The sequence below is a fragment of the Pinus tabuliformis genome, chromosome 3_1 (assembly GCF_031772625.1).
Source record: "Pinus tabuliformis cultivar Carrire ecotype Pingquan chromosome 3_1, CPIR1, whole genome shotgun sequence".
NCBI lineage: Eukaryota > Viridiplantae > Streptophyta > Pinopsida > Pinales > Pinaceae > Pinus > Pinus tabuliformis.
The window spans coordinates 156,680,563-156,700,844 of NC_142301.1; the positions used below are offsets into that span (position 1 = coordinate 156,680,563).

The window sequence follows — 20,282 nt, forward strand, 5'->3', positions numbered from 1 at the left end:
ATGAAAGTTTTGAAGTAGAGTATAAAAGGAGACTGGAAAAGAAACAGTTCACTACAATGAACAAGTGCAGCGAGGCATCATTAAAACATATGGTGTGGAAAAGAGACTTGCTGACAGGCTCAAGAATTCTTTGAGTTTGAATCAACATACTGATGTGCTGACAGAGGAGTTAAAGGAAAGTTTAGAGCAACGTAATGAAAGGTTGTCGGAGGAAGAAGAGGTACAAAAGCCTTATATTTTTTATTTTGATAATTGTCTTATAATTGAAGATTTTGTTGCGGAAACTGGAACATATTTGGCACAGGTGGATAGCCAAATGAAAGAAGAAGAGGAAGAATATCTACTGAAGGATGTTGAGAAAGATTTAGCAGAGGAAGAAGGACCATGTGATAATGGGTCAACAACAAATGAAGAAATGGGAGATTTTGTAAAATTTCCAAAATTTACTCCAAGTAAAATCATTGAATTATATAGAGATTTAGACCTTCAAAGGAGGAAGTTGGAAGCGCAGAGGATAAAGGTTCAGGATATATTGTTAATGAAGGATGACAAAGAAATTGTCATAAGTGTAAGTCAAGAAGAAGTTGTCAGGTACAGAAAACAAAAGCAGAAAATTTTCCTGGAAAACAATATGGCAGCAGCAGAAAAAGTGCAAGACAATAGTGAACAAAAGAGTAAGGATAAAAGGGTGGCAGTAGTAATGAAAATTCAGCAATTAAGAGTTGAAGACAATCAGCAGACAGAGGATATACAGGACAAAGAAATTGAGTTGATAAGAAGGTTAATGATGAAAGTGTCTCAGAAGAAGACAACAACAAGAAAAGAAAGGAGCAAAAACAAGAGGAAGACAACAACAAACTATGAAAGCATGGCAAGTGGAGCATTGCAGCATAAAGTATGGAGACCTAGAGAACAAAAGCAGACAACAGCAACAATAGAACAATTGACAAGCATAGACAGACTACAAAATAAATTCTGGGATCCAGGAGGAATTAATTATCCAGACTTATGACCAGGTGGTCATAAATTTTTCTTACCTGGGGAGTCTGATGTAGGAGCATCCAGCTCAAGAAATATCATTGTATTTTAGTCAACATAAGGGGTCTTGTGTTTCAAGGAAGTTGGTTTCCTAAGTATTGAATTAATGTAATTATTAAGAGTTTTGAGTTATTTTAATGAGAGAAGCTAGAATAGGGATTTAATTAAATATAGTGAGGCATATTTTTAAATGTTATCAAATGTAGGAGAATATGAGAGATTTAGGATGGTTGAGAGATTGAGAGATTTGAGAATTGATTGTAAATCTTAGATTAGGAGTTGGTTCATGATTTTGTGGATTAGAGAGGATCCTTAGTGATAAGGAAGAGATTTTAGGATTTTGTTGAGAGATTTATGGATCTAAACCAAGAATTGGTTTTAGAATCCTTTTGTATAAATGTAAGCCTAAAAGGCATAGACAGAGGTTAGATGGTTAGATAGTTAACAGGTTAACTAATTAGAGAATGTAAGCCTACGGGTAGATTGTGAAACACAGGCCACTAATTAGAAGATCAGGCCAAAGAGAGATAGAGAGTCCTACTATGTAATCATTGGTTTGTATGTACATATATAGATATTTAATTCCAAAGTGTGTAAATGTGCGATTTGAATATTGAATGATAAAGTTATGAGTAAATGAGAGAATTCTGTGTAACAGAGGTATGCAGGCAGAGTCCAGGCAAAACACAGAGGAGAAGAATGAGACAAAGATTCATAATGGATCACTTGAATCCATTTGAAGGATCAAAGTGAAAGCTCTGGAGGGACTGTAATGAAAGAACACGCATACTTAAGCTCAGGAGGAATTGCGCAGTAGAACAACGAAGGGTGAGAAACCTTAGAGTAATCTGAAACCACAGTCAAATTGAAGAAATGGCGTACAATCCAAGTGAAAATAGGAACGAGGAAGTAAAGTATACATACACAGTAACCGTTGGATCTAACAGATCAATGACTAGGATTAATTTGTTGCAAGGGGAGTAAGTGGTATCGCAATGCAACATATCATCGAAGTGAATAAACCCCAACCTTAAGCGATTGCGATATGCGAGATCATCACTGGGCGTTGGATTGTATGCTTTGATCAACGGTGGAGAATCGTTGTTAAATCCCGCATCGCAATGTTTCAATAATGAGGGATGAACCTTTGGCCACAAGCAAGTGTGGTGCACGATATGCAATATCCGATGTGATCGAAGATTTGATCGCATCGCAAATATTCCATGGTAATGTACCAAGCCCTAAGAAATTGCGACATTGAACATTGCGAAGTGCAATGTAAGTGGATTGAGAAGCTTTGCGACTTGCGACGAGAGCGGACCCGAGAAGGTAATGGACGCAGTTTATGGTATTTGGAATCCGGGTTGTGTTATCTCATATCGAGTAGAAAGGATGAAAGCATGTTAGTGGATCTGTGAGATCGCGATTGTGATTACGATAAAGCTAAGTCTCGAGAAACGTGCTAAGGTAGAGGAATCAAGAAAAGGTATGGTTTACATATGTTTTGTGTGTATTCTATTATAAAAGAATTATAATAGAATTAAAGCACCAATAGATGGTTTGTGGGTTAAATCCATGAATAACCAAAGCATAAAGGTTTTAAGGGGTTTGGTTAATGTGTGCAATATAAAGATTAAGGATTAATCAAGACTTAATGAGGTAGAGTATAAATTCTCGATGAAGGGTTGAACGAAGGGTTAGTCTGTGGTTAATAATTAAATGTTTCCGCATGAGATTTACTCAAGGGGGCCTTGAACCATTCATTAATGAAGATTTGACTCGGGAGAGAATTGAATTTCCTGGGGAAAATCAAGATATATGCATTTGACATGCATACTATGGGTATACACGAGTTTTCCTGCGTCAAGCAGGGACAAATATCTGAACCATTCTGATGACATTGGTCTTTGGGAATCCAATTTTCCCAAATACCAATTTCCTGGGTACATGTTTTCCCTAAAATTATCCATATGTGCCATGCCTATTACATTCCCAGCCAGAGAGCAATAATGTCCCCTGACCAAAAGATTTTGTTCACAATCACAGCTGAGTCAATCAATGAGATGTTACAAGTCCAAACAGGTCCAAACCTGACCTCACTCTCAATTGGATATTTGTTAGACCAGTACACCATGTTGAGTCCATCAAAACTGGCCCAATTGTTCCAAACTTTCATTATAGAAGAGAAACACATTCGTAAAGATGTCCCCCATATGTTTCTGCCATTGTCTCTAAAAGGGGAAAGCACATAGTAACTATGATATCATGTATTTTGGGCTGCACCACTGATGAATTTGTTGATGAGCTTGTCATGGCCTTCATGTCCATTTTTACCCCAGGAAAGCCTCCTGCAACTATATGCAATTATGCCCAGTTCATAGCTAAGAGGATGCATGAACAGTTTACTAGAATGCATAATGAGAGAGTGTTCAAGTACTCATCTGTACTTTACCATATGTTTTTATATTATCAGTCAGACAGGTTCCCTTTCACCCTTCAGAAGCTTGATACCAAAGGCCATCCCAGGTCTGTCATATTTTGGACACCACTTTTCCACAAGTATTCCTCACCATATACTTATACAAATTTCATTGACTCTTTTTTCCATCCAATCATGACCATGCTGATAGGAAGTCCTCCACCTAGAATAAGCCAAGATATCAAAAGGGTCCTCCAATTGTCTAAGCAAAGTAAAGTGGGAGATTGGTACCTTTACCAAAACCACACAGAAATAAGAATCTATGGGTGCCAGCTTGCCCCATACAAACTCCCCAAATACCTCCCCATGAGGTTATTTTCTCTAGAGTACTATAGGAAAATAATGAACTCTGATGAAGTCAATTTTGTATCAGCCAAGAAAAGAACACAGTTTAGAGTCAAAAACCAGTTAGGCCCTTTCATTTGCAACTCTAGAGAAGCAGGGCAGGAGGCAGATCTGATTCTGCAATAGATGAAGTTTCAAAACAGTTTTATGTGGAGATATGACCCTCAAGGGTTTTTGACCAGACTTAGACAAAAGGTCAAATTAGGGCCTTACATTCATCATCCCATACCAGAGATTGAAAGATATGCAAATCAATCTGAGTGGTTGGAGAACACTCTTGTAGACAGGGATAGCACAAAGGTAAATGTTGAGAATGCCTTGATTGATTTAGAAAGATAGCTTGATGAAAGCTCGTTTCTGCAGGTACCTGAACAAAAAGAGAGAACCATGAGCACCCATCCTATTATGTAGACTCCTCAAAATGAGTAAAGGAATCCCAAGAGATACAGAGAGGGAGCCTCCACTTCAGCCATGGACACCTCCAATGTGCCATATGAGGGCAACCAAAGCAAAAGGCCAAGGCTCAATCCTATTTCAAAACAGGAAGACACAGAAGGCTCAACAGAGGTAACCAAAAATTGTAAAATTTTCAAAACTTAAAGGGTCAAAATTTCTTACTTGAAATACCCCATTCCTCACCCTTAGGGAGCATGAGCTCAAGGTCATCACAAAATTCCATGCCTATGTAAGGATAATCATTGATCAGAATAAATTGTCTACATAGCCATCTGAAGAAGGTTGGTGAGAAGTTGATCGATGACGGCCCTGCATGTCGGGACATATGATCTATCCACCTCCTCATCCATGGCACCCTCGGATCAATAGGCTCGAGTGTAATCTATTGAGGTTGAAGTAATGGAACCCACTTTAGTGCAAAGGAAACTAAGATCACATCGTATCCAAAGTTCTTTATTTTTTCCTCTTTTGGTTTAGATAGTTGTTCTTTCATATTGACCAGAACTCCTCTGCTCTAGTTGAAGAGTGTTGTCTCTAGACACTCCAACCCATATTTCATGTATGATATGCTTGCTACATGTAATGTTGAGCTACCTTCCAATCTTGCGATAATGAATAGGATCATTCTCAAAGGTAACTAGGTCACATCTTTTATGTTGATATTTCCATCCTTGGTTGGATGGGCTCGAGGTCTACAATAGGTGGTGATATAATATTTCACTATCTCCCCTCCACTTATCCCACCCATGAGAGATATGGGGGCATCTCTCATGGACAAACTTGCAAGAAAGTAGATATCCTCTACATTTATCTTGAGCAGATGTTCCCCAAACCTGAATTCTTGTGCCTAAACATCCCATGAACAAACAAGGTATTTCAACAAATCCATCTATTACCGCATACTAGGAAGCCAGAAGGATTTTAGTAACCCACGGTTCCTTAATGCATGGATGGTAGTAGGATCAATCGTTGTATTTAAATCATGTTCCTCATGTTCTTTGTTTCTCCACATGAAAGCCATTTTATGTTGATTAACCCATAAAACATCAACAAGAGATTCATTAGGATCATTTTCATGAAAAAAACTAGACAAGTTTTGAGGAAAAACTACTGAAAAGACTTTGTATTTGCGTCCAACGCACCCAGAAGAGAAAACCAGAGCATTTCACCCCTACCTGTAGTGTATGACTGCTTAGGTGCAACATATATTTGACCATTTCGGCTTGTGTTAGTACTAGGATGAAATTTTCGAACCCCAAGGCCCTCAAAAACTCATAAATTTTGCATTAAATCATAAAATGGAACCACGGAAAGAAAGAGAAAGGTTTTAGCTCCAACCTGGAAGCGACGGTACTCGAAATGGTCCACTAGATTGGTCGTAATCAGCTACAAAATATTGAGGGAAAAGGTTCTCAGAACTCTCACTATTGAAGGTAAATGTGAAATGGTAAAGATGAACAATCATTTTTTAGTATAAATGATCATATTTTTCATTATTTTATTCATATTTAATGTTTTTACCTAGTCATGGTTTGTTTTTACTATGAAACAGGTATGTTTAATTCTTTTCTTGTTGTTCTGAGCATGTCAACAATTGTCAACGGATTTTGTTGTGCTTTAAACAGATTTTTTTGTACACTTTTATCTCTTTTTCAGGCTCTTTAAGCCTACAAAAAATGAACCCTTGGAGTCCTCTTTTAGCTCTTTTCAAACTTCGAAAACATGAAAATATTGTCGAGCACTTATCTTTTCAAACTCGTAAAAGTAAATGAAAAGACGTCTACTCAGTATAAGTTTACCCCTTTTCCGAACCGAGATAGACTAACTACGAAAAAGGAATACCCTAGTCGATCATGGCTAAAAGGTTCTCTTGGGTATTGTTTTCTGCCTTTTCGGGCCTAAGGGACTACCTACAAAAAGGAACATCTTTTTCTTTTTTGCCTCTTTTTCAAACTCTCTAAACATTAAAAAGAATTCGAGTTTTCACCCTAGTTGGACTTGTTGATCATGACAGGACCGAACCACTCCTTCTTTGTGTTTGTTAAATATACTTAGAGTGATTCATTCAAAGGATGAACTTACATATCAAGCATATGTTATCGTCCTCAAGCTTGTTAAAAAACAAAGAGGTATTGACCAGTATGGTTATGGAAATTGGGAAAACAGGGTACGCCTTTTGTTAATTGCAGTGAGTCGCTCTTGAAAACGACACTCTTCCACTTCATCTTTGTGGTCGTTGGGTTGGGTAATCTGCTTGTCTTTCAGTTCATCATACCTCTACAAAACCTCTATTTCAGTGTCGTTGTTGTGTTCAAGAGAATTCATTCATCTTATATCTATTGCAATACTCTTAAGCCTTCATTCTATGTTTTCCTTTCCTGATCCAGTTCCATATCAGCATCATTCTAATTATTTTGTCTCAATCATCATACCTATTTCATATTGTTGATGGGGGATACATCTAGGCCCTCCTGCAACAGGTTACTTCATGTCGACATTAGCACATTATCCAAGGAGTTGACTTAGAAACACCCATTGGTACCTTGGTGCTTGCATACATCAATGGCAAGTTTCCTTGCTCTCGACGATAGGTTTACATTATTGGCCTTCGACCAAAATATTTTGTGTGGTGTTTGACATCAACTCATTTATTCACACCATACTGATTGTACTTGAGTACATTGAGATCCATTAACATCATCAGTGGTTTCTATCGTGTCTATTAACGGCTTACATGATTGGCTGGTAATCAGATGGTGTATACCATGTTCGACTTCAGATCATTGATTCACATGGTTAGATTTGTACATTGGTTGGTCGTGTGAATAAGATAGAAGAACCCAGATCTATTTTCTGCCATTTGGGCTACGATTTCAGGATTATACAAGATCACTATATATGATGGCTATGATCATACTAACAATCATCTAGTCATGGGTCCACCATCAATCATCAGTGGACATGTATTTTGATCATTGTACATGTTATGTTAGCTTATGTGTTGAGTATGGGTATGCCTCCCTCAGCAAAAGGATGTCATGATGTAAATGTATTGTAACAGAAGACAATCTCGTCAGTTGTTCTTGATCATGACTTGTCACAAGGAAAATAAATTCAATCATTAGTCATCATCTCTAACTCTGCTCTTTTGGGGGCACTCTATTATAGACTATTTTGTCTCCTCTGATCAATTAGCCTCTGAATTGGATCATTCACATATTCCCCCCCTTTACATCATCATTTCACAAATCCCTATGCATGACTCTCTCATTCCCAAGAGTTTATGCCCTAAACTGCATCATCTGAGCCATTTTTAGGACCAACACTCCCTAGCCTCTTGCTGGATTGTGTTCACCTACAAGTTGCTCCATTGTGGCCTGCATTTATCACCTAAAAGTTGCTCCCCTTTGCACTTGCGTTAGTTCTAGAAATTTTGGAAAAAGAGAGAGAATCTCGAAGCCTCCATTTCCATAAGCTTCCAGGATCTGTTGTAACCATTTACATTAGATAAAACTTCCAAACTCTATGCTATCCTACCTTGGAGTTTCCATCCCTTGTCCTTAGTTCTCGCCCTCCCATCAAGAGTGGATCTCAATTCCAATATTGGTAGAAGGATAAGAACTCCCAACTTACCTCACTCCTCTATATATTTACATCCTTCCATATGCAAGGGGTTGGATTTTGGAGAGTGATTATAACCTTATGTTATTGTTGTGAGAATTATATTTTCATGCATTTAGGGTGATTGGAGATGCACTTTGTGACAAAGGAAGGACAAGTCAACAACTTGGAGGAGCTCTTCTACAAGATCAACACCTATTTATGGTTGTAGCTCACTCCATTTATATCAATACAAAGAGTTTGTTGTTTTCCTATATGTGATGTCATTATTTCATGTATTTTGGTACCATGTTGATCTATTGAATAAATTAGATAGATGATGCTACATAGATCTTGCAGTTTCTTGGCTTGCATCGTCTGGTTGTGCATGTTCTAATTTTGGCAGCTGGAGCTAGGATTGGAGCATTCAAGCCAAAGAAGGAGCGAAACATACGACAGATTCCAAGTAGGTTTCATCCCTTCATCTAATTACTTTAAGGAAAACATTGGGTCCTTTGTCTTTCTATTGTTCTACGTCAGTCCACCAAACCTAGGGGAGATATTTTTGTCTACAGTCATAAATCCCGCATAACAGTCTTGAATGTAAAAGATAAAAAACATTTTTGTGATCATGAACAATTGTATAATATAGTTGGTATTACTAACACTTTTCCCTTATGGTTAAATCATTTCGATTTCATACAACTTGAGTTTCACGATTTTTTTAAGACTCCTAATCATTTGGAACATCAGTTGCAAGATATTAAGGCACTTTATTCTATTCTTTACCATTATTTGTATCAAATCCTTATTATCTTTCCTCGGAAGCAAATGATATTCTTGACAGAAAGACACATATTAAAGGTAGTATTATTAACACTTTCACTCGTAACTCATATCATGTATATTTTCTACCCTTTATCTTTGTTCAACAATTCCATGTTCCTAAATTTGAACATTATGATAGAATTGGAATCTCATTGGAAAATTCTTATGCGAAAAGTTTCCCAGTTAATTTTAAAATAATATCCTATAGATGTTGAATAGAGATGTTTCAATTTTTTCTATTTTTCATAAAATAATATTCCATTGTTTGTCCCCCCCCCCCCCCCAACCCCACCACAAGTGAAAATACAAGTCATTGGGTATGATCATGCAAACTCATTATAGCATTAATAACCATATGGCTAATTCGATTCCCAACGATGGCTGACACGAGAGGCATTATTACTCAATGGTGTGTGTACTCCTTTGAGCTTGGTTCCTACACGAGTTCTCCATTGTCACCCCCCAGTGTAATCATGGCAGCCCATTAGGAGCATTCATGGTGGATTAAGGTGGATGGGTTCGAGAGGTTCCTTGCAGCAATCTCACTTACTTCCACCAAGCTATTTACTCATTTTCATTGTGTTCAGGCAGCCATATCTCTCAACTCTGCTAAGTTCATGTTGCCTCATCGTTATGCTTGTGTTTTTGTTTCTCTCCATTTCGCCTCATCATTATGCCTCAATTTTTCTCTCGAGGTCATGTATACCATTGAGAATGATGTATTTTGCATGCCTTTTAAGCTACTGAAAAGGAAGATCCATAATCTCAAGGTTCTCTACTTGCACTACTGGTCTGGTTTCTCCTTTACAAACTTACATTTACTTCGGTGGTTGCATTGGAAGCATGATTTCACTTAGTTCTAAGTAAACAATGTAGCTTAGAATAGGTGTAGAACTAGATTAATTAGGTTAGCTTTTGTTTCCTTCTTTCACAAGTAGATTAATTATCTTTTGTTCATTCAAATAATACAGTTATGAAGTGAGGTGTCAATATCAAGGATAAAGATGAACCATCATCAAGATATATTCAAGGAAGTTTTCTTTACCTTTTCGTCTCTCTTATTTATTTATCCTCTTACTCACAATTACTTTCATTAAACATTACCTTTCAAAGTCTTGCCTTTAACTTCATATTATCAATCAATAATTACAAAGACTTAGTTGTGGAACATTTAGTCTAATTTTTTTTTTCCGAATTAAGAATCATTTTAAGAGAATAAAATTGATATAACCTAATTCATGAATATTTTAACCTTGATGTCATAATTATAAGATTACTTTAAGTTTTATTTTTCTTTTTCAAGATGGTTTTAAGTTTTCTATTTTTCTTTATAACACAAGAAGAGGTATAACAAATTGCATTTATCATATTCTGGTTTCATCATGTTTTTTTTGGTATCTACTTGGATATGACTAGTGTACTTTTGGCCTAGTTTTAGTTAAGGAAAGTGATTTACATTTTTATTTTACATATCTTTAACATTTGTTTAAATGGTTTTCTACATTTTGTTGTTTTTTTTTTTTATTTGATTCTTTAATTTCAAATTTTAATTTTATCTAGATTTCAAGTTTTTATACGGGGAAACTTTTCAAGACTACATAAGTAAGATCTATACTGTGTAATGGGCTATTCTTAATATGAAAACATCTACATTAGGTTTTCATTCTTTTTCATTGCATAGTGACTATGGTGGAACACTAACATATATCAAAATTGTAATGGTTCTCTTTAAGTAGAGGAAAGAGTTTATGTCAATCCTTATAACATACCATCCTTATATCCAATAAAGATACACTTTTCAGCTTTCTTATCTAGCTTTTTCCTATTCTCCTTTGGACATGTACATAATAATCATAGCCAAATACCTGCAGATCTTTAAGAGAAGGTTTCTTACCGGTCTATACCTCATGTGGAGTCTTCTCATCCAAAGTTGATGAGGGTGACCTATTTACCAGATAACACATAGTGTCCACTGCCTTTGCCCAAATTTCTTGTCCTAACTCAACACCACTCAGCATGCTCCTTGCTTTCTCCATCAATGTCCCATTCATCCTTTCTGCAACTCCATTCTATTGTGGTGTGTATGGAGTAATATTTTTCCTTTCCATGTTTCTATTCTTAGAAAATTCTTTGAATTCATTCCCACATAATTCTCCACCATTATCTAACCTCACCACATTAATTTTATTTTTTGTCTAATTTTTCACAAGAGCCTTAAATTCTTTGAAATTTCAAAGACTTCAGATTTCTCCATGGTGAAATAAATCCATGTGTTCCTAGAGAAGTCATCTATAAATGAGACAGTAACATATTTACCCAGTTATGGAACTGACATAGGTCTAAACACATCATTGTGCACCAGCTGTAATATTCCCTCTAACTTCATAGAACTAGAGGAGAATATTACCCAATTATGCTTCCCATATAAATAATGCTCACATAAATAAAAATCCATAGTGCAATTAGGCATGCCTTCTACCATACCATTATTTTGTAGTAATCAAAGGGCCTTATCTCCAATATGTCCTAGTCTTTAATGCCACAATATAGTGTTTTCTCTAAAAGTTGCAAGAGCTTTTTCTTCTTCTGGTCCACTCTCGGGAACAATGGAACTGTTGTACCCATCACTAATAGTGCTTCTCAATATCTTATACAGAGTTTCAATATGAACTTCGCTCAAAAATACCATTACTCCTCAAACCATCCTATTGTTATCCTTTTTAAACACTATTATTACACCTGCATCACTCTCTTGGTTACAAAAATAAAATTTCTAGCTAATCTTGGGATGTGTAGAACATCAGGGAGTGTTATAATCCTTCCATCCAAGAGCTTCAAATTGACTTTTCCTCATCCTATGATTTTGGATTTTGATTCATATCCTAAGAAAACATCACCACCATTGAATCTTCAATACTCACAAAATCACTCCCTGTGACAATTCATATGAAAGGATGAGCCTATGTCAACTAACCATGTCTCATGAGCTACATGTGTACTTAAAGAATCCAAGTACACATCCCCTCCTTCGTTTGTGGAGGTTTTTTCTTTTGTAGGAGAATCTTTAAATCCCTTCCCTTTCTTAGGATTTTTAGATCTACAATCTTTATTGTAATTCCCTTCCTTTCCACATCTCCAACATATATTTATGAAATTTCCTAAAGATTTAGATCTTCCCATAAATTTAGATCACCCACTTGTTGAATTATTTGTATTTATATTTTGGGAGAATTTGTGTTCTAGTTTTCCATGTTTTTCCATTTCATTTCCCCTGATGACAAGGATGAGACTATTTCGTCAAACTTTAAAGTAGTTGCATTACTACTATAGCAACAACCAGACTATCCCACAAGTCTAATAGATAACATAAAAAATCGATGCACTTATCTTCATCTAAAATCTTAATATGAATACATAATAGCTAAATTACCACAATATTGAAGCCATTCAAATACTTTGTCATTGTGTCTCCATCCTTCATCCTCAAATTAAACAACTTCTTTTGTAAGAAAATTTTTTTCACTAGGAACTTAGAATGACACAGAGCCCCTAACTTGTCCAATAAATCCTTCATTGTAGCTTCCCTTGAAACATTTAGTAATACTAAATATGAGAGACACAACCATATCGTTATATTTTCCTTTTGATCCAACTTGGTCTAGTCTTATGTTGACATCCCTATTGGTGTAGTACTCATATCCACGATGATCCATTAATCTCTTTCCACCAACAAATCTTTCATTTCTAGCTTCCACAGCTCGAAACATTTCCCATTGAATTTATCGATATATATCTTCGAAATTTTTCCTTTACACCACAAGAATCAAGTTCACAGGTCTCGCATTGTAATATGGTCTACCCTAGGCTCGAGCTAAACACCTTAGCCACAAATACATCCCCTTGAATCCAAAACCACTTTGATATTAAATGTAGGTCTTAACACTGTATAATTTAATTACTAAAAACCAAATCTTAATTAAAATAGAAAATATGTGATGGAAAACACATACATTAGCACATAGATTTTATTCTAAAAACCTAAAACTACAAAAACAAACAAGGTTTTTTTCAATATAACTTTTCTATATAGTATTACAATACAATATATATCCCGTGACATCTATGAACTGCCAATCCATTTACCCTAGATTAGAGTAGAATTGTAGTTGCTTCACTAAAACTACAAAAACATGGGAAAAACTACCATGTGCCACAAAAACACTTTTAGCAAAAACTATGTACCTAGAACCGCTAAAAAAGGATGAAAAAACCACCCAAAAGAAAATTGGGGGCATTGTGCCCGTCACAAAATATAATGTGTAGGGTTATTCATGCAAAGAATATAACACATACCCAACATTCATGAGCTTCACTAATAAAATAATGACTTCTCCTAAAGGATCATTAACATAATCCTTTACCATCCTCAACCATTCTATTGAAGTGATTGCATCTTTATCTTCATCTCCACTAAAATTAGGTATTTCCATTACTTATTAATTGAGGTTGAATGCAAACCCTTATATAAAAACTTTAATATATTAAAAGGAATCATCTAAAATAGTTATCATCATTTATATCATTTATTCTTTTACGTTTTCTATTTCCAATGGCTTCTAAATCACATTAATCAAACATCTTGGTCAAAAGTTATGGTAGTTTTAAGTTAACATACCCTTTAAAACATTGTCCTAGAGTTTGTCCTTCTAGTTGACATCAATTTTAGTGTATCTCTATAATTTTTGCCATTATGAGTCTGAAATTTCAGCATGTAGTACTTTAAAATTCATTCTCTACAATTTCATTTATTTGACCAAAATTTGATTTTCTAACTTAAAGTTATGGTAACTTTTCCAAGACTTGTTGATTTTGGCTTCTTCCCGTGAGAAAACTTGTATAGCTTTCCACATCCAATTATTCAAATATAATTTTGAAATTTTTACTAGAGGTGTCACAAAAAAAATTATAACAAAAATGTCAATCCCACTTGTTTGAAATTGATTTTAGGATTCTTCACAAACCCTATATTTCATAGAATATATCTCAAAAAGTATAGTGAACCAAAAAATTAAATTTTAATCATATGTTCCCCAACATCTCCCCTCAATATATTCTAAATTTGATCGATTGAAATTTATCAAGGGAAAAAAACAAAAGTTATAACAAAAATGTCAAATCAACTTGTTTGAAACTAATTTCAGGAGCATTCAGGAACCTTAAATTTCTCAGAGCATATCTCCAAAGTATAACAAAACAAGATCTAAAATTTTAACCAGTTGTTCCTTGCAACCTCACCTAGATATTATCTAAATTTCAACATCTAAAACATCCCAATAAAAAACTTATAGCAAAAATTCCAATCTAATTTATGGAGCATTCAGGAACCCTAACTTCCTTAGAGTGTATCTTTGAATTATAGGGAACCAAGATCAACAAATTAACCAAAGATTTCTGAAGGCTTCTCCTCAATATGGCCCAAATTTCACCATATGAAAGCTCCCAAAAAAATCTATAGTGAAAATTCCAAAATGACATGTTTGAAGCAACAAAACCCCAAGTTTGTGTGCTTTGATACCAAATGTTATTATCCAAATGCATAAAAATAAGTACACCCCATGTACAACAATGTGAGTGTGTAGCACAACTACAATACATATAATAATAGGAGAAATGCTTCCAAATATCCAAATACGTTCATACATTACATTCACATGTTCTCAAATAATATTGCATGGTCCTTATATATACCTATTCACGTATTACATGTGGTCCCCTCATTATTATGCTAACCTTAATACATATAAATTTATATATTACATGCACATTTAGCCTCATATATGCTCCCATTTGGTGTGACACCACATACATTTAACCCATTACATGCCACCCCTAGGGTCATAATATAAACACATTGCCACATTAACATGGGTCAACATTGGTCAAACTCCTACTCATTTATATATTTGGAACATTTGGATCCAAAAAATCATAAATAAAAAAATTCAAAGTTTCAGATCCCAGAATCCTGGTCTCCATGTTACCTCTGCCATGTGGGAACCACATCAACCTCTTGGCACCTCTATGCCATGCCAAGATGTCATGCTAACATGCCACACCACCAATTATCCATCCACACCACCATGTGAACAGTGACATATCAACCACACATTAGTAGTAACACATCATAGCCTCATCAGATTGTCATGTCAGCAATGACACATCATATGTGACCTTCCCCTAACCCATTACACACCCTCAGGTTACTCTATGTGGTCCATCTAACTTGAATATGAATCTGGGTATCTATTTTAGTTCCAACCTTGATTTTAAAGAAGTTTCAAATCCTAAGTCTCCACGTTTAAAAAATCTCCCATATGCTTTCAAATGTCTGAATATCTAAAACATCTTATCCCTTTCAACTTTGTGTAGCTGAAAATCTTTTGGATTCCCAAATATATGGATATCTAGATATTCAAATCATCTAAGGTGTCCCTTTAAGTCTTTCAAACTTAGCCCCTTTAGCTTCTTTCACACTAGCCCTCAGTCACAGTCCCCTATTTATCCCATGTGACCAAGGGTTAAGGCTAACACCTCTAATCCCCAATTTTTTGTGTAATAACACTTTCATTTGGAAGTCCTCAACCTGCTTCTAACAATTGAAGATAACTCCGATAGGGTAGAAACTTTCCCAAAATACTTATGAAGATACAAAAGCCTTCAAAAGCCTATAAAGGCATCCAAATCACTACCATAACTAGGAAACTTCTCAAAAGAATTCAAAGAGAGGTCCAATGGCTAAATCCACACCTTCACCAACTGAATGAGACTCTCTCACTCCTTTAGTGGTTGAAAAATTCATTCTTCACTCTCCAAACACTTACAAATATAAAGACCATCCTTTTGTATTATCTCTTGAGGAAACAAATTCCCCATGACCTCTTAACAATGGATCAATATACTACGCAAGCCAAGGTATTCCATCAAGGAAAACTTCCAAGTTTTCTTATCCCCGGATATGGATACCTTTCAATTGTTCAACTATGCAATTGTCCCAATAGGGATTCTTAACATTAACATTCATTTAAAGCTTCTAAGATCAAATCAATCCTTTCAACAAATTTCCTACCATTAAAGGTTTCTTGAGTGAACTCTTTAAAACTTTACATCAGATGTGTTGTGGAGTATCTTTCATTTAAGTCTCCACTTTTAAGATCAAGGTTTTTACTCTTCCATCTAGGTCCACATCATCGATGGAACCCTCTACTCATGAACAATATATTCAAATCGTATTTGGTATATCTAGAGTAGACCAAGCTCCCATGGTTGTGACTAATCAAGGGTATTCCACAACCAAACAACTATTCCGACTATATAGAGGTTGAGAGGTTGACACCGCTATCTTCTCATCCATAACATCTTACTAGAAAAAAATGGATATTACACTAATAATCATTAAATATAACCAGGACTAAGAGTCTCTCGATCCCATGCTCATATTCATGAAAAACATATAATAAGAGCATATTAAATATCAACTAGGCATGTGAATATTACTCAACCATTATAGCCAAATTTACTAATTCATGCAGTGAACGTGTATCACATAGAAGAAGTTTTCCATTTAGCAAGCAAGCACAATAATATACATAATTCATGTGAAATCATTTCTATTTCATTGAACATAATTTACATTATAGATTTGAAGTCCACATGAGCACTTATCTGATAAATATATATAGTTGTTTGCAACTAATGAAGGGTGATCCACCTTCTACACAACCATAGGCTAAGTTTTTTATTCTATCCTTTGTAGCCACCCCCAAGCCAAACCATGAAGACATGATGGAAGTTTCTCACTTAGCCATTAAAGGTGGAGTCACGAAGGCCACTCTCCTACATAAATTCAAACTCAATATTTCTTTTAAAATCCCACTAAGCCTAGAGCTTGCCTAGATGTTATAGGTGATTTCTCAGTTGTTATACATAGTAATCACCCAAAGGGAAACTTTCTCTCTTAAACTACTAGTGGTGTAAGAATGGTGGTCATTCTCCTTCATCCACACAGAAATCAATGTATTGTCTTTCAACCTACCAAGCCAAATCTTGTTATCACTCATAGTGTTTCCATAATGGACTTGCGTAGCACAAAGGGAGTCATTCTTTGATCTAGAAGTCCTAAAGAACTTCCCCTTTCTCAGTGATTTTTGTGATTAAATCAAACAAATTCCTCAACCATTTCGTAAACCTGTAGCTCAAGTTAAAGACTTCAACATTGAAGTGTCTCAACAAATCAAATGAATCATAGTTCCACACAGTGTGTTGTGTCTCAAAATCCTATTGTTTCTCTATTTTCCTTTCCACGGGTTCTCTTTCTACAATTTTATCTTTCCATCGGTTTCTCTAGTCCACAAGTTTCTCTTTCCATTGATTTCCTTTCCACTGTTTTCCTTGATCCACATGTTTCATCTCTAGTTCTCATGCATGCATGTGCCTCTCCTTTCAATTGCTTGTTCTTTGAATTCTTATCCCAATCCTCACATGTTTCTCTTCTTTCCATCTTGGTTCAAATTTATCCATCTCATGTTCAAAGAAGAAACTTATGGTCAAACCCTCAGGAGGCTTTGGATTTCCTCTACCCATTGCTTGGATGATACAGTGATGCATGGGCCTAGCTACTTCCATAATTATCAGATTTGTAGCTTATCTACCCACTCCTCCCCCATTGGTTGTTGTCCTAGGGAAATTAACAATCTTGGACATTTTAAATATTTGTCTCAACCAAATAATTTATTAGAAGGAATATTTCCATTGTTAGATTTGTGACCATATCCCCCTTGTTGGCTTCCCTCATCTCATGGCTTCTCATAGTCTGTGTCAAGTCTCCACCTCTTCATTAGTTGATATTAAAAATATATTTACAATTGCTTTGATTCTTTTAAGTGTTATACATTTACATGAGGATGCAGACACCATTAACATAATTGATAATAATAATAGTGGGCAATTAAAGGCTTGGGTGTTACCAATAGTGAAAACTAAGTCTAAATTTAAGAATTTGATCTATGTGGACTATTAGAATAAGTGATTTGCTAATACTTATATTTGTTTTGTTATTACTAATAGGAGCTATTGCATGATCAATTGGTAAAATTTTTTATCTTTTACATGGGAGAAGTGTAAGGTTTAAATCTCTTTCCCTATACGTTAAAGTGGAAATTTACACCATGGTCATTATAAAATTCAAATTATTTGACTCTTCGGAACAGTGTTGTAATAAGATTGGATTGTTTGGTTGGGCATGTACTTGTTAATTGTCAAAATAAATATCAATGTTTTATGGGTGTTAAGCTCTATATTTAAGCTTATTATTATAGGACTTTCTCTTGCATGTACCAAGTAGTGCTAACCTTGTGTTCCATTATCACATGGTTTAATTAGTATGGAGAATCTTAATTTTTCCTAAATATTTGGAAATAATATCATTAAAAAAAGAACGTTGATGAGCATAATCTTCGCTGAAAATCTGTATGCTTAGAAAATCTTATATAGTTGTGCATCCCTTTGATTTGGCCAAACTTAATCAAAGACCTCTTTGGAGTTGATTTAGTCTATATTATGAATATCTTAGTATTATTCTAGAATATGGACTTTACTCTTATATAAAAACCTTAGAAAGATAATTAAGTTATCAAAAACATCCTTTACATGGGAACCACATATCTTAGTCCTGGATAGTGCTAGACTTGTGTTAATCTAGTTTTCTTCTTGGCATTCAGAGCAATTGCTAAACTTGCATAATTCCTTTTAATGGACCATTTCATTTGTGAAAGTTGAGAGAAGAAGATTACTAAAAACCTTGAAAACCATTAGAGAGCATTTGATAATAAAAATCTTTATAAAAAAAAAAAAAAACAGGATTTGAACTCATTTCACCATAGCAAAAAATGGATTAATACATGACCTCATCTTGCTAATAAAATATCCTTTATTTCCCCTGGCCATTTATTCATATTAATTTTAAATCACTTAAAGAAATTTGAAAATAGAACTAGAAGGATTTTTCTTTTTATTTATAAAGGAATGCATTTTGTTTAACTTGGTGGATGACTATTATCCAATTTGGCCTCCTCTTCTTTCTCATCTATTCAAGATTACAAGATCCATTAAGAAGCACACGTTTCTCTCTCAAAACCTTAACTTTCTTTAGCTGTCTATATTTGTTAGAAATAATTTTAACAAATATATCACTTATGCATATAATTTTAACATTATGCATATAATTAGACCGATAGGCCTTCCTTTGAAAGGGACTTTCGTCGTCCTTTTGTCTCTACAGTTGACACGTGTCGTCCATATTCAGCGGCAAACAGTTTTCGTATCAGGCCTCTTTTTAATATTTTTCAGCGGGCATTCAGCGTCTCCTTCAATTACTTGTCATGGTCTCAACCGAGAACCTTTGAAGCTTGCGCGAGTTCTATTGCCCGGGTCTCGCAAAACCTCAACGGAAAACTGTTATGCCAACTCCTTTCTCCATAATGATGGCGGTCTCGAATCTTCACCCACTACATGAAGCCGGAGTAGCAAAGAATTCACTGCATCTATTCGATTGGAAATGAATTATGTTCTGGAGAAATTCAAGCTCTCGCCTTCCTTGACTGAACTTCTCGGCATTGAGGTGGATACAAGACCGAGAATCATTGCTGCACTTTGGCAGTATGTGAAAGCTAAGAAGCTTCAACATCCTTCTGATCCATCGGTCATTAACTGTGACCCACCATTGCAGATGATTTTCGGGGGCGAGAAGATTAAGTTTTCTTTTATATCCCAGAAGATTTTTCAGCATCTCTATCCTGCGCAGCCCATCCACTTAGAGCACAAGATAAGATTGTCAGGAAATAGTCTTGTTGGCCATGCTTGCTATGATGTTTTAGTGGATGTTCCTTTCCCATTGCAGAAGGAAATGAGTGCGTTTTTGGCTAATATTGAGAAGCACAAGGACATTGATGCCTGCGATGAAGCAATTTGTGGAGCAATTAAAAAGATTCATGAGCATCGTCGCAGAAGAGCATTTTATCTGGGCTTTAGTCAATCTCCTATGGAGTTTATAAATGCGTTGATAGCCTCACAGAGCAGGGATTTAAAGCTTGTTGACGGGGAAGCAAGCCGGAATGCTGAGAAGGAGGGCAGGTCTGACTTCTACAATCAACCATGGGTTGAAGATGCAATCATTCGTTATCTCAACCGCAAGCCAGGAGCAGGGAATGAACCTCCTGGAACTACGTAAGAGCTTGATTCTTGAGATTAGAAAGGGGAGAGCTTATAGAACTTGGAGTCAGCAATATGTTGCTTTTCCAGTGTGTCAAATGAGCATAGTGACTTTTAATAGTAGTTATATGCATTTATGCCCCCTCTGATTAATAGTAAAAGTTGTTCCAATAAATGACTGTTCTGGCTTGGAAAATTGCCACTCAATTTGTATTAATTTGTTTGATGTATATTATATACACAACCATATGATCAAATGGCATCCTCTACT

General features: G+C 35.5%; 1 pseudogene; it reads left to right on the forward strand.

Moving 5' to 3' along the window:
* Nucleotides 1–631: 631 nt before the first annotated feature.
* On the forward strand, nucleotides 632–20,059 carry LOC149186268 (SWI/SNF complex component SNF12 homolog pseudogene; annotated as a pseudogene).
* The last annotated feature ends 223 nt before the right edge of the window (nucleotides 20,060–20,282 follow it).